General features: G+C 43.9%; 1 pseudogene; it reads left to right on the top strand.

Moving 5' to 3' along the window:
- The first annotated feature begins 3,454 nt into the window (after positions 1–3,454).
- LOC125508906 lies at positions 3,455–9,176 on the top strand (annotated as a pseudogene).
- Positions 9,177–15,327: the final 6,151 nt, after the last annotated feature.

The raw sequence follows: 15,327 nt of genomic DNA, 5'->3' as shown, positions 1-15,327 counted from the left end.
CTACGACCGACACCTGCAGAAGCTGTAACTGGCGAGGCGACGACTGTGGCTAAAGGCTCGAAAGCTGCAGCCGGCATCCGTGAAAGCTACGACAAACACCAGCTGCAACCGGTGACATGGAAAGCTTTGACCATGGTGGGGAAATCTGCAAACCCGGTACCGTGAATAGGGTGCCCTTCCCTCCGTCTCCTCAGAGGACGCTCCAACAGGTCCGCATACGCCCAAGAATGGACAGTGCTCCCGCAACCTCAACCAAGCTAGGGAGGATACAGGCAATCAAACAATGTGCACAAAATGGATTTTTATCCCTGGATCTGCTCAATCAGATCCAACTGAGTCACACGTGTAAAGATGAAAAAAAAGATATACCTAACCAAACACGCCCCCGGTAACATCAAAGATCAAACACACAACATATTCCCCTCCAAAAATGCTAGACGTACGGGAAACTTTTATACAAGAATTAACGCACAAACCTTCTCTCCTCACTAATCTCTTCCCATTGATTCTCAGGGTGAGGCCCGCTTCATCTTAACAACCAATCAACACACCCCACCCCAGCCTAACCCGTAAAACTCCTGTAAAACCCCTGTAGATGTAGCATTGCTGATTATACCTGGCCATTCCTCGGGCCGGGCCAACCAAAGCCCGGCGCAAAAAACCCAGGCCTGAGCCCAGCCTGGCCCGGCCCTCGGGCCTAAAAATCGGGCCCGAGCCCGGCCCATCACACTAAAAGCCCGTCGGGCCACGGGCCGGGCCTCTTCCTTAAATGACGAAATCGACGGGCCTGGGCCCGGCCCGGGCTTCGGGCTCAAAACCTAGGCCCGAGCCCGGCCCATGGACAAGGTCGGGCCGGGCCGGGTCGGGCTTTTTCGGGCTGGGTCGGGTCGGGCCGACCGGGCCGGGCTGCCCATGGCCATGTATATTGCTGATTCCCCTCTTGCTTCCATTCCTCAGCCGACGCTCCCGTAAACTAGGTCCGCGTACAACCACGGGAGGGGCCGCAGTCGCGGCCTGAGCAACAACCGTGCGCCGGTCCAGCGTGCACCAAATAAACCACAGCGTGCACCAAATAAAAAAGGGGATCATATGGCGTATTGGTAATGGCTCGCAGGTTCGCATTTGGCGTGACCCTTGGCTCCCTCGTGATCAGTCTCGACGGCCAATCACCCCACAACATCGTTGCCATCTAAGGTGGGTCTCTGAATTGCTCAACCTGAATGGTACATGGAACCTTAATCTGCTCAAGCAGTACTTCCATCAACCAGATATTGATTGTATCCTTTAGATCAAGGCCTCGAGCAGGTTAGACTCTGATGTCGTTGCATGGCACCCAGACAAGCGTGGTTGCTTTTCAGTACGTAGTGCCTACTACCTTGGTCTGCAGGAACATATGGCTAAACGGGATATCGACGCCTCGAGCGGCCAGCCGGACGGACGATGGTCAGTTTGGAACCTGATATGGAAGAACGACGCGCCGGCCAAAGTTCGTGTCTTTGCTTGGCACACCACGCCCTTGTCATCTGCCCTCATGCAGCGCCGCTCTGGGAGGCTATGTGAGAGCACTGGGTGTTACCGAGCACTCCTGACCTGCGTGCTGTTGAGCCAGAGTGGATGTTCCGCCTGCTTGATAAATTGCCGGAAGTGCAGAAGCTTGCTTCATTGATGATCATGTGGAGGATTTGGTATGCAAGAAATGAGGTCACACATTATAAACCCCTGATCCCGATTGAGGCCTCGCGTGGTTTCCTCTCGAGTTATATCACTTCCCTACTTGCAATACGACAACATCCTGAAGCGGACGTTACGAAGGGTAAGCAAGTGATCGATTACCTGGGAAGCACATCAAAGAACACACATGAAACAACAATGACGTCGCAATGGAAGACCCCTGGTGTGAATTTGGCTAAGTTGAATATAGATGGTGCTTTCTTGAAAGAGCATGGTACAGCCGGGGCTGGGATGATCCTGCGGGATCATGAAGGAGCGGTCATCTTCGCTGCGAGACGGGTGCTCTTTAATTGTGGTGATCCTCTAGAAGCAGAGATGGCGGCCATGGACGAAGGGCTTTGACTTGCGCTTCACTGGTCCAATTTGTCGTTGGTTGTGGAGACAGACTACGCTGAGTTGTTGAAGATGGTGCAGTCTAAAGATGTTGAGCGCTCGAGGTATGCGAACCAGGTCAATGAGATCAGAAGGATTCTGGCTCATGAAAGGAACATTAATCTAGCTAAAATCATCAGACATGCGAATGTAGCGATGCACACCCTTGGTTGTATGGGGCGCTTGCAACAGCGCACAGCCTGTTGGCTTCGAAACTCCCCTATGAAAATAGCTAGCATTGTCATTTCTCAATGTAAACATAATGACTAATGAATGAGAAGTTCCTTTCCCGCAAAAAAAGAGTCTCAACTACAAATAAAATGACTAGTCTCATTTTCAGTAGCAAATCATCTAGCAACTAACAGCATCATACATCAATATTTTATTTTGCAGGAAATACATCCATATATTGACCATTGAAATCAACAAATCATCTAGTGAAAAAACTACATATGCACCATTCATCCATCCATCAAGCAAGCAACGATGATCATGTACATTCATCTGCAACACCACACCACTGGACACACACATCTGACGCATATGAACAACAACATAGCACTGGCACACACTGTCGAAGAGCTCAACATTTGCTGGAGATGCAGTGTGTGCGGTTCGGCTGGTGATGCTCGGTTGCTCATAGGAACAGAGAATGGGATGAAGCATACCTCACGGGGGCGGAGGAGAAGGACGACTGCACGACCAGGGAGGAGTAGGGGGGAGGGATGGGGCATCGGCATGAAGTGGAGGGCAGCGGTGCGCCTTGCGGATTTAAGTGAAGGCCGACGCTGACCAAAGACTAGTGGATGGAGGGGGAGCATGGGCGGCATCCCGCGATGGCTGGGGCGGGAGCGTCTCGCAGGGCTGGCGTGGCTCATGCCTTGGATTGGCGGAATTGGGTCGGTGAATTGTGGGGCTGGCATCTAGCGGAGCGAGCGAGCGGATGGACAAAGCACCAGGAACAGGTCGAGACGAGAGGAGTTGTTCGTTTTGCTCGGTGACATTCTTCCTATAAATACTAGTTGAAATAGGGGTATTGTCTTAATTATCATGGCTGGGAGGCGTTTTTGGATTGCACTACTGATTATGACGATTCTCGGATGATTTTGAAGAAGCAAATCGAGTTCTTTTCAGCTTATTGATTCTTCATACTTGATTCGTGAGAATCGTCTGGAACTGGTACTGAATCGTGCATGCAAGGAATGCAGAAAATGATACAGGTAACCAAACATCCAGATGTCCCGAACACACAACCTATTCTCCTCTCCCTTCCACTCCCCAGCAGACGCTTGCAACTGCGAAGCCTTCTTCTGGAAGCCTCCCTGCCACTGCCGACGAGAGCGAGGCGGCCATGGCTCCGCCGTTCGTCTACGCCGGCAGCTCCGGCGACGGCACGGGTACGGCGAGTCTCCCCTCCTCTCCCTCTCCCTCTTCGACTCTCTCCGTCTCTCTCTATCTCTCTCTCTCTCTCTCTCTCTCTAATTACGGGCGATTTGTCCCGCGCGCTCAATTTGTGTGTGCAGCTCAGGACGCGGCCCTGCGAGCGGCCTTCTACGGCGACCTCCGGCGTCTCAGAGGTTGGCCTCTCCTCCTCCTCCTCCGCCCCATCGCCATGTCCCCGGGCCTCCCCCCGCCTCGCTTGGCCATAATTTGTTGGGTTGGGCTAGGGTTTTGCTTCTGGCTGCTCGCGTCGCGGTGATCGAATTTCCGACGGCTAGATTAGGTATGTCGTTACAGGATGAGATGGTGCAATTGCCACCGCTGTTCCATTAGCCACACCAATTCGGGTCCTGTTTGATTTGACACTAGGAATGGTCCCTCGTTAATTTTCCTCCTGCATTTGACTTGTGTGGACTGTGGAGTAGTATGCTGTTAATTTTGGGGTCAGCTTTCGTACTGCAGACAATTAAGTGTAAAATTTGGTGCATACAGTAATTATTCTCCGAACTACGAAAAGCAAATTGTGCGATTGTGGTCTTGTGTACTGTTTATTAGGAATCTGGTTGACGCAAGTCCTTCCACGGGGCACATGTTATGCCTTTATGATCAGAGCACTGTTTTTTTTTGTCAAGTCTATGCACCGATTGATTCACTGTGTGTCCAAGACTCGATGCAGATATGAAACCTTTAGGGTACCCTCCAACCCCTCTTTAGTTCACTCAAGTGAGTGAGCTAAATTTCCAATATCACAAATTTTAGTTCATTCCCTTAATGCTCATGGTTTGCATCCTTGCTTGACTTAGTGGGGTTCTTGTCCATCTATGCAACACATTTGGGATCCTTTTCTTTTGGTTGTCTAGCAAGTTATAATTTGGCAATTTGCTTCATTAATATATTGATATGCTTGGGTGTTTGCTTTGGGTGAAAGGTGCTGTAAAGAGTCTTGCTGACCCAAGGGCGGTCTTCTCTTTTTCCAACAAGGGTGGCCTTGGTGTGCTGCACCTCGCAACCGTCAGAGGGCATATTGAAGTTTGCAAGTACTTGGTGGAGGAACTGGGAGGGGATGTGAATGCTCCTGCTCCTGGAGTTGGAGGTCTTTATCTAACCCTTTTCCCTTTTATGGAAATTGGCATCTGTCATGTCTATGTTTGGCACCATGGGTTGTCTCAATTGTGTTGTTGTGCTTTTTGGTTGCAGACTTTGCAGGCGTGACACCCTTTATGACATCTGTTCAGTCCGACGATGTTTCAACTGTGAAGTATTTGCTTGATTGTGGCGGTGACCTAACTAAAGCAGATGGTAAAGGACGCACTGTTCTCCATCATGCAGCAACCGTAGGTAGCTCCCTGGCTCCTCACCCATGCAATTTTCGCTGTCTAGGGCACTCCAATAATATTGTAGTCTCTTTTCTGAAATATAATTAGTCAAAGTTGGATAAAATTGTCCCATCTATGTTTTATGCCATGGTGGTCACTTTACTAGCAGTTAATTCACTGCTGTACACTCAGATGTGGAGCCACATGACTTATGGAATTATTTTATTCATGGCAGGAAGCTGTAAGGTTACTGAGTTCCTACTTTCAAAAGGAGTACCTGTTGACATACAATATGGCTATGGTACACCACTCCATCTAGCTGCTACCAATGAACAAGATAAAATAGTGAAGATTTTGTTGGAACACCATGCAGATGTATATAACCCTTACCATTTCTTATTTTCATTTTTCGTTTTCTAGATTTTGTTCCTTTGTATTTGATGATAATTATTACTCTTGGACCATAGAGAAATTCTCATGTTTTTCTTTCAGGCTAACACCAGTGTCACCAGTTTGGGTTCTGCGTTGATGGGTGCTCTTTTATGCCGTTCATTGAAGTGCATGAAGCTGCTGATTAAGGCCAGTATTCTATTGTCTATATTTCCATTGTTATGTTCTGATTCTACACCGAGATGGAACCATGAAATTTTTTATTCCACAATCCTTTTCACAGGGTGGTGCTGATGTCAATCGGATGACCTCACTTCTGATGACTCCGTTAGTGTTCACTGCAGGGCGCAAAGACTACACCAACTTTATGCAATTTCTGTTAAAGGAAGGAGCGGATCCTAATATTCCTGATGGTGTATGTTTTCCTTATTTTCTTGATCTATTGTACTAAAACTTATGGTGAAAGTATTACTCAACTCTTAAGGAGGATAGTTTAGCTTTAGCAATGAATTCATGGTGCTTTTAGTCTTTGACTATGTGATGAGAAGTTTGCATTTATCTATGTGCAGGCAATAGGTAGGCGTGTGAGCTATAATTTTAACGGTTTATATCAACAAATGCATATTGATGTTGTTGACTAAAAGAAGTTTGACTTAGGAGAAAACTAGAAAATATTTTGGAATGTAGTAGCAAATTTTGAGTTCTGGAGCATGCTCTGTTCTGTGCAATCCTGTATATATGTATATCGTTAGTCTGAAATGTTTTTGAATATGTCGGATGTCCTTGTATTGAGCCCACATATAGCCAAGCTATGTCAGTGTTTCTCTATTTAATATGAGGCCGGTGCTTAACTTAACAGTTGATGAGATAACGAGATCTCATAATGCAGCATTCAGGCTTCAGGGTAGCCGCATTTTCCAAATGTACTCATCAGCAATCACTAAAATGACTTGACTTCTCTTAGCTTACTTTATGTTGTTTTCTTCATCCCAGCGGTTGGTACTTTTTCAATTACTCTAAAGTGTCAAATTAAATTTGTGCTTTCAATAATTATGGGCTAATTTTAAAATTCATGTATAGCTATTTGTCCTTGTTGTTTTTATCTATATAATTCATGGTGACTCCTAAAGGGCATGCCACTAAAAATTATTGTTGCTTCTCAATTTCAATTCTTGCTGAAATGCCTGTTTTTAATCCCTTGCTGAAGGATGGCCTTTTGGTATGTTGTCGGAGTATATTGACTGTTTAAATTGCTACTAGAATTTAGAAATGCTTGCTGGGATAAATCCTGGTTGAAACATTTGGTACCAACATTATGTAAACCCTGGTTCTCTCCCATGGCATTGTAGTTGATTATATGGGTTATATCTTTTCATAATTTTCATGTTCTTTTACTGCATTCTAAAGGGTCCTTTAGTTATGTAGTTAATTTCAAAAGAGTTGACATTTTTCCTTTTGTTGCCCAGTTTGGTAGGTTACCAATAGAGCATGCTGCTAGACGTGACTCTATGGAACAAGTTGAAATGCTGTTTCCTTTGACTTCCCCAATTCCATCTATCCCAAACTGGAGTATAGATGAATCATCTCATATGAAAAATTTGAAAGTGCAAAGCCACTGGTATGTTATTTGTTGCTGTTGCGCCCCGTGGATAAATTTTACTCCCTCATATATTGGTTGTAATAACATCTTATATTATGGGACGGAGGCACTACTTGAATGGCTGGTCATATTTTTTGTTCGCCAGTCCTGAATTTGTCTGTCAACTTTTATGACCTGGACTTACTATATATGCATAAGATCACACTTAAAATGATACTCATGACCTTTTTATGGTTTTTCTTCAGAGCATCACCTCATCAAAACCATTAAATTGAAGTAGTTAAAGCTCTTAGAACAAACTACCAATCATAATTTTGGAAGGACCAGATTTGGACCCCTTATTAGTTCTTGGCTGTTCAATGGTTCAAAAAAAGTAACTTGGTTGTTCAGTATCGATTCATGAACTGCTGTAAACTTCTCGTCATGTGTAGTCTTCAGGATACAGGAGTGCTTTACAAGCATATATACTGTCGATGTGAGGTTGTGAACTGAAATATACAAATATAGACAATGTGCTATACAGCTATACTTGTGATCAAATTCTTGTTGTGTGAGTAACTGCTGCCTTTTGCTGTGCTATACAGCTATACTTGAGAAATTACCTCAATGTGCACTTTGCATTGCAGCATAATAAGCATATCAGATACGAAGCTACGGCGAGTGTGTAACAGAGTTGTTAAGTTTCTGTTTTTAATTGGAATATCTTTGAAATGACGCTTCATTCCTATTTTTTTTGCATTGTTCTATCATTCAGGATCAGAGACACCTTGAGCGAGCAAAAGCTATATTCAAGTCACAGGCAGATCATGCATTCAGGCTGAAGGACTATAAGTTCGCATCAAAATCATATGATCTGGTAAGCCCCTTAAACCTTATCTATGGACAATGGTGGTTTAGAAGGTGACATTTTTCTAGGGACCGATTGCAGAACATTATTTGTTTGCTAACAAGGTTTCTAACATTGTTCTCTAGTTTCCCGTTTATTATCTGTTAGTTTGCCATTATGATGTATTTCTGTTGGATTAATATTATTTTGCCGGACTAATCTTCCTAACCTGTCATTAGGGGTGGAAAGTGGTAGCGGATAATCCGAAATATCCGATATTCATATTCGAGAAAATGCCTATTCGTATCCGAAACATCCGCATCTGAATCAAAATGGAAATGAAAATTGTCCGTATCCGAATTTATTAAACAAATACAAAATAAAATATGGTAGGAGATTTTGACACAAATATGGATATGGAAGTGGATATATCCGTATCCGAATAAGATTATGGGTGGTATTTTTTAAAATTCTAGGCCCAATATTCCAATTATCCAAAATAAAAGCCAAATAAGTGGTCAAATTTTACTCTTTATATGATTAAACTTATAAATTATTATGCATTGCAATAGTATTTATTCATAAACCTATTTATCATTGACTTATTGTATGTCACAAGTTGATTATTTTAGGTTACATAGCTATTGACTAATTTACTTAAGCAACATGTTGATATAATTCGTATCCGTTCCGAATCAAGAAAATATCCGATACATATCCGTATTCGAATAATATCCGAGCCGCATCCGTATCCGAGAACATCCGTATTCGGATTCGTATTCGTTTTGAAAATATGAAAATGGAAGTGGTAAGAGCACTATCCGATCCGCATCCGATCCGTTTCCACCCCTACCTGTCATCATGAGAAGATAATCACATAACCTGTTTTGTTTGACCGACCATAGGCAATAGATGCCGCACCGAGTGCAGCATTGAACGCAAACAGGAGTCTTTGTAAACTGATGTTGGACGATGGTGAAGGTGCTCTGTCAGACGCTCTCAGCTGCAGAATGCTGCGACCTAACTGGGCAAAAGCTTGCTACCGTCAGGCTGCAGCTCACATGCTTCTCAAAGTGAGTTACACGTCTAGCTTGCCATCGTGTTTCCCTACTCTACAATCTATGCAGTCGCTCATGTGCCTTTGATGTGCTCTACGTCTAGGAGTATAAACAAGCTTGTGATGCTCTCCTGGACGCTCAGAAATTAGATCCTGGAAACATAGAGGTGGAGAGAGAGCTACGGTAATCTACTGTCTTGTACTTGTATCTTTTGAAGCATGAATGATATGTACTTCCATACTAACGACCAGCAGTCGCACGCTGTACCAGCGTGTCGAATTCAATTATACCTACAATTCAAGTACACCAAACTGGAGACTAACATTTCCATTTCAATTTTTGGTGCTATTGTTCCATATAGCTGAAATTTGTTCCATTTTGGTTTAACTCTGTACAGGAAAGCCAGGGAATTAATGAAAGCTCCTGGTGAAGCTGACAAGTGAAGCATGGTGGTTAGCATGAGAGTAGAGATTGTGCTTTATGCTTTGTCAGGCAAAAGTTCTTTTGGCTTGCATTAGAGTAGTTGCTCAAACTGAATGTGATGGTACTTATGCGAGTAGAAGGCAGAGGTGCTGTAAGACTTGCTTACTTGCGTACAAAAGAGCTGAATCAGGCAGGAAGCGAAGTGCTGAAATGTGGATGGGGATTTACCACTTGAGTTAATTACATTAGAAGTTTTACTGAATCTAGCACAAATGCCCGATCTGAACGATGTTTCCTTATGAATTTTGAATACCTTCCAAGTTTTCATACTTTAGTTGAGAACAGAGAAACTGAAATAGTACCACCCTTTCATTTGCATCTTCCAGCATTTTAGGGCCATTAAGTCATTCTCAGTTACATGAGGAAGATTCTATTCAACATGGTTGCTGGCTCATTGCTTCTGCGAATAAGCATGCACTCCTCTACATATTGATAGTTTCAGTAATAATACATTTATAAACATCATCTGGATTGCAAAGTTTCTGAATAATTGTACATCTCAAGATCAATTGGCTAGAGAAGTACTCCCTCCGTCCCATATTACTTGTCGTTGATTTAGTACAAAGTTGTACTAAATCAGCGACAAGTAATATGGAACGGAGGGAGTAGCAGCTAGTGACTACGGTAGATGAAAAAGAATACTGTACATAGGCTGGAATTGCATTGGATGCATCCATGCCAGGTACTCCCTCCGTTCTGAAATATGTCTTTTTAGAGATTCCACTATGAATTACATACGGATGTATATAGACATATTTTAGAATGTAGACTCACTAATTTTTCTCCGTATGTAGTCCGCATTGAAATCTCTAAAAAGACTTATATTTAGGAAGGGAGGGAGTACCTTGCAAATTCCGCTGAGAAATCATACATGTAGATGATGTGTACAACGCCAATACCTCATTGAAACACAATAACGGCTTCCTTGTTCATGTATGTAAAATGGCGAAAGAATTAGAGTTTGAGCATAATTACTAATTCAGATTGGTTCAAATCCTTGAGACCCTATTCTACATGCCTTCTACAGAAATGGAGAAATACCAAATAAATTTTTGGAGGATCGTCAAGCATATAATGCCTACAAGTCGTGTAATGCAAGCACTGGCTTAAATGTCTAGGGGTTAAACACATGACACTGATCTGTGCCCTATCAAAGACACTTTAAGCTCTCAACATGTGCAGTTTAGCACTTTTTTTTTCTGCAACATTACTGTTAATGACCAGTTTTATGAAGCTGAGTAAATTTTCTAGTCGTCCAAAAAAGTAGCCGAAGTAATTTTTTCCCTTTTAGATCATCACTAATTATACAATATATTCTCATATTGTATTTATTGATGTTTCATATGTCCATATGTTTTCTATCACTACTGGGAAAATCGTCGTTACCGAGTACATTGCTGTTTGCCGAGTACTAGACCACGGGATCACGGTAAAGGCCATGTAAGCCGAGTGTGGCTCTCGGCAGACAACAGGACACGACGCACGCCGGTAGTTGCCGAGTCTCTGCTACAATGTGCTTGGCAAAAAAAGAACACTCGGTTTATGTGATGTATGCCAAGATCCTCTGCTACGGCACTCGGCAAACAAGTGCCAGGTGGCACGGCTGACGGTGTTCTGGATGAAGGAGTTCATATCCAAACCAGGTGTGGTTCCTAGTGCATTGGATCCCATGGCTATCTATTGTGACAACACTGGTGTCATAGCCATTGCCAAGGAGCCACGGTCTCACAAGAAAACCAAGAATATCAAACGTTTCTTTAACTCCATCCGTGACTACATCAAGGACGGTGACATAAAGATTTTCAAAGTTCATACGGTTCTGAATGTTGCAGACCCGTTGACTAAATCTTTTCCACGAGCAAAACATGATCAACACCAAAACTCAATGGGTGTTAGATTTGTAACAATGTAAACTAGATTATTGATTCTAGTGCAAGTGGGAGATTATTCGTAATATGTCCTTGAGGCAATAATAAAGTTGTTATTATCATATTTCCTTGTTCTTGATAAGTGTTTATTCTTCATTCTATAATTGTATTAACCGAAAACTCAAATACATGTGTGGATACACAAACAAATACTGTGTCCCTAGTAAGCCTCCACTAGACTAGCTCATTGATTAAAGATAGTTAAGGTTTCCTAGCCATAGACATGAGTTGTCATTTAATAACGAGGTCATATCATTAGGAAATGATGTGATAGATAGACCCAATCACAAGCCTAGCATCTGATCGTGTCACTAAGTTTAAATTGCTACAACTTTCTTAATGTCAAGTATCTGTTCCATAGAGCATGAGATCATGTCACTCCCTAGTGCGGAAAAAATGCTTTGTGGGCATCAATTGTCACTTCGTAACTAGGTGATCATAAAGGTTCTCTTCAGGTATCTCGGAAGGTACTCGCTGGGTTGCATGGATCAATACGGGGATTTATCACTCCATGTGATGGAGAGATATCTCTGGGCCCTCTCGGGAATACAACATCCGAAGTATGTAGCTTGCAAGCATATGACTAATGGGTTTGGTCACGGGGATATTGTATTACGGAACGAGTAAAGAAACCTTGCTGGTAACGAGATTGAAATAGGTATGATGAGACCGACGATCAATATCGGGCAAGTAACATATCGGCAGACAAAAGGAATTGTATACGGGGTTATCGAAATCCTTGACAACGTGGTTCAACCAATGAAATATCTTTGTCGAATATGTGGGAAGCATCATGGGCATCCATGGTCCCTTTATTGGTTACTGATTGGCGAGGAGTCTTGATCATGTCCACATATTTCGAACCCGTAGGGTCACACACTTAATGTTCGGTGCCGCTAGGGTTTGATTGTAGGGGAACGTAGCATAAATTCAAAATTTTCCTACGTGTCACCAAGATCTATCTATGGAGTCATCTAGCAACGAGGGAGGAGTGGATCTACATACCCTTGTAGATCGCGCGCGGAAGCGTTCAAGAGAACGGGGTTGATGGAGTCGTACTCGTCGTGATTCAAATCACCGATGATCCTAGCGCCGAATGGACGGCACCTCCGCGTTCAACACACGTACGGAGCAGCGACGTCTCCTCCTTCTTGATCCAGCAAGGGGGGAGGAGAGGTTGATGGAGATCCAGTAGCACGATGGTGTGGTGGTGGAAGTAGCGGTATTCCAACAGGGCTTCGCCAAGCGCTGCGGGAGGAGGGAGATGTGTCATGGGAGGGAGAGGGAGGCGCCAGGGCTTAGGTGTCGCTACCCTCCCTTCCCCCCACTATATATAGGGCCAAGGGAGAGGGGGGGGGCGCAGCCTTGGCCCTTCCTCCAAGGAAGGGTGCGGCCAGGGAGGAGTCCATCCTCCCCAAGGCACCTAGGAGGTGCCTTCCCCCTTTAGGACTCTTCCTTTCCCTTATCTCTTGGCGCATGGGCCTCTTGGGGCTGGTGCCCTTGGCCCATATAGGCCAAGCCGCACACCCCTACAGCCCATGTGCCCCCCCGGGGTAGGTGGCCCCACCCGGTGGACCCCCGGGACCCTTCCGGTGGTCCCGGTACAATACCGGTGACCCCGAAACTTGTCCCGATGGCCGAAATAGCACTTCCTATATATAATTCTTTACCTCCGGACCAATCCGGAACTCCTCATGACGTCCGGGATCTCATCCGGGACTCCGAACAACTTTCGGGTTACCGCATACTAATATCTCTATAACCCTAGCGTCACCGAACCTTAAGTGTGTAGACCCTACGGGTTCGGGAGACATGCAGACATGACCGAGATGACTCTCCGGTCAATAACCAACAGCGGGATCTGGATACCCATGTCGGCTCCCACATGTTCCACGATGATCTCATCGGATGAACCACGATGTCAAGGACTTGATCAATCCCGTATACAATTCCCTTTGTCTAGCGGTACGATACTTGCCCGAGATTCGATCGTCGGTATCCCGATACCTTGTTCAATCTCGTTACCGGCAAGTCTCTTTACTCGTTTGGTAACACATCATCCCGTGATCAACTCCTTGATCACATTGTGCACATTATGATGATGTCCTACCGAGTGGGCCCAGAGATACCTCTCCGTTTACACGGAGTGACAAATCCCAGTCTCGATTCGTGCCAACCCAACAGACACTTTCGGAGATACCTGTAGTGTACCTTTATAGCCACCCAGTTACGTTGTGACGTTTGGCACACCCAAAGCACTCCTACGGTATCCGGGAGTTGCACAATCTCATGGTCTAAGGAAATGATACTTGACATTAGAAAAGCTTTAGCATACGAACTACATGATCTTGTGCTAGGCTTAGGATTGGGTCTTTGTCCATCACATCATTCTCCTAATGATGTGATCCCGTTATCAATGACATCCAATGTCCATGGTCAGGAAACCGTAGCCATCTATTGATCAACGAGCTACTCAACTAGAGGCTTACTAGGGACATGGTGTTGTCTATGTATCCACACATGTTTCCGAGTTTCCTATCAATACAATTCTAGCATGGATAATAAACGATTATCATGAACAAGGAAATATAATAACTAATTTATTATTGCCTCTAGGGCATATTTCCAACATTGATGAGATAATAAGATGGTGTTATCGAATTTTTATTCGGAGTCTCAGATGGGATCCTGGACATCATGAGGAGCTTTGGAATGGTCCATAGACAAAGAAAACATATATGGAAGGTATTTGCGAGGTTATCAAAATATTTCAGGATTTTTCGGTATTGTATCAAGAAGGTTCTGGAGTAGGACCCACATGCGTGGATCCAACATGGATGTGGGTGGTGGACCAAGGCGCCACACCTCTGGTCCATGCGCACTAAAATCCCCCGTAAAAGGAATGGGATCAAATCCCAAAGGGATAAGATCAAGATTCCTAAAAAGGAGGGATCACAATCAGTGGGAAAGGAAGGAGGAGATTTCCTCCCCCTTTGGTGTGCAGCCCCTAGAGGCTGGGAGGATGGGCCAAGCCTCCTCCCCCATGCCTATAAAAAAATAGAGGAGAGAAGGGCTGGCCGCAGGACTTGACACCCCAGTTGCTGGCCGCCTCCCTCTCGTTCAATACGTCCCTCATCCGCCCAGTTTTTAGCAAATCTCTGCCGGATTTCCATCATACTTCCGCCACCATGCCTTCGTGCTGCTGAGATCAATCTCATCCGCCTCCCCCCCTCACTTGCTGGATCAAGGAGGAGACGACATCAAAGCTGCATGTGTGTGCAATTTGGAGGCATCGTTCGAGTGGTGCTACATCGGATTGATCCGAACGAAAGTACGACTACATACCCGTGATCATTAGATCGTTAAATGCGTGTGTTCTACAAGGTTATGTAGACCTTTTTCCACTCATTGCTAGCATCTACTCCCTCCGTTCCAAATTACTCGTCGTGGTTTTAGTTCAAATTTGAACTAAAACCACAACGAGTAATTTGGAACGGAGGGAGTAGTAGATTGGATCTTGGGTTTATTCATTCTCTCGTAGGATTTTTGTTTTGTTTTCCTTGCAACAAATCCCATCACATAATGATGTGCATAACACAATTTTACTAGAGCAATCCTAAAGGCAACATTTGGTCCAAGACTAGCAAAGATGAACGATAAACACCATATACAAAAGAATGTGTTGGCAGAAATAGCAAATACGTGATAAAGCAGACAAGAATCACAAGAAAGTGAAAGACTAATATTAAGAACATACTTCCGACAGGTAAGTTTAAAAATAAAAAATATCTTCTAAATTTGTCTTTCCAAATGGTTGTTTATCTTGATATTATTTTTTCGTTTCTAACACTTTTCTCATTTTTTTGTAGGAGTTGTTGAATATCAAGGAGAGAAATCAAAATGTTCCAAAATTTAAAAATACTTTGCAAAACAGTAAGTTAAACATTCATGTCAAAAAATATCAAAGGAAGAAGCTCTTAAGAAAAAATAGTAAGAACCTTTCTCAACAACAAAATCAAATTTCGTATAAATGTTTTGACAAATACTTTCATACTAAACTCTCATATAATATGAAAACTTTTCCATGCAGGTATTCATACCCATCGAGAAGGAACACTAGTACACTTTATATGTGATGGACAAATATAAGAAGAAACCTCATATCCTTGATCCAAAAGAAATC

The sequence above is a fragment of the Triticum urartu genome, chromosome 1, assembly GCF_003073215.2.
Source record: "Triticum urartu cultivar G1812 chromosome 1, Tu2.1, whole genome shotgun sequence".
NCBI classification, from domain to species: domain Eukaryota; kingdom Viridiplantae; phylum Streptophyta; class Magnoliopsida; order Poales; family Poaceae; genus Triticum; species Triticum urartu.
Note: the sequence above shows the minus strand (reverse complement) of the source record. Positions and strands in the feature narration are given on the sequence as shown.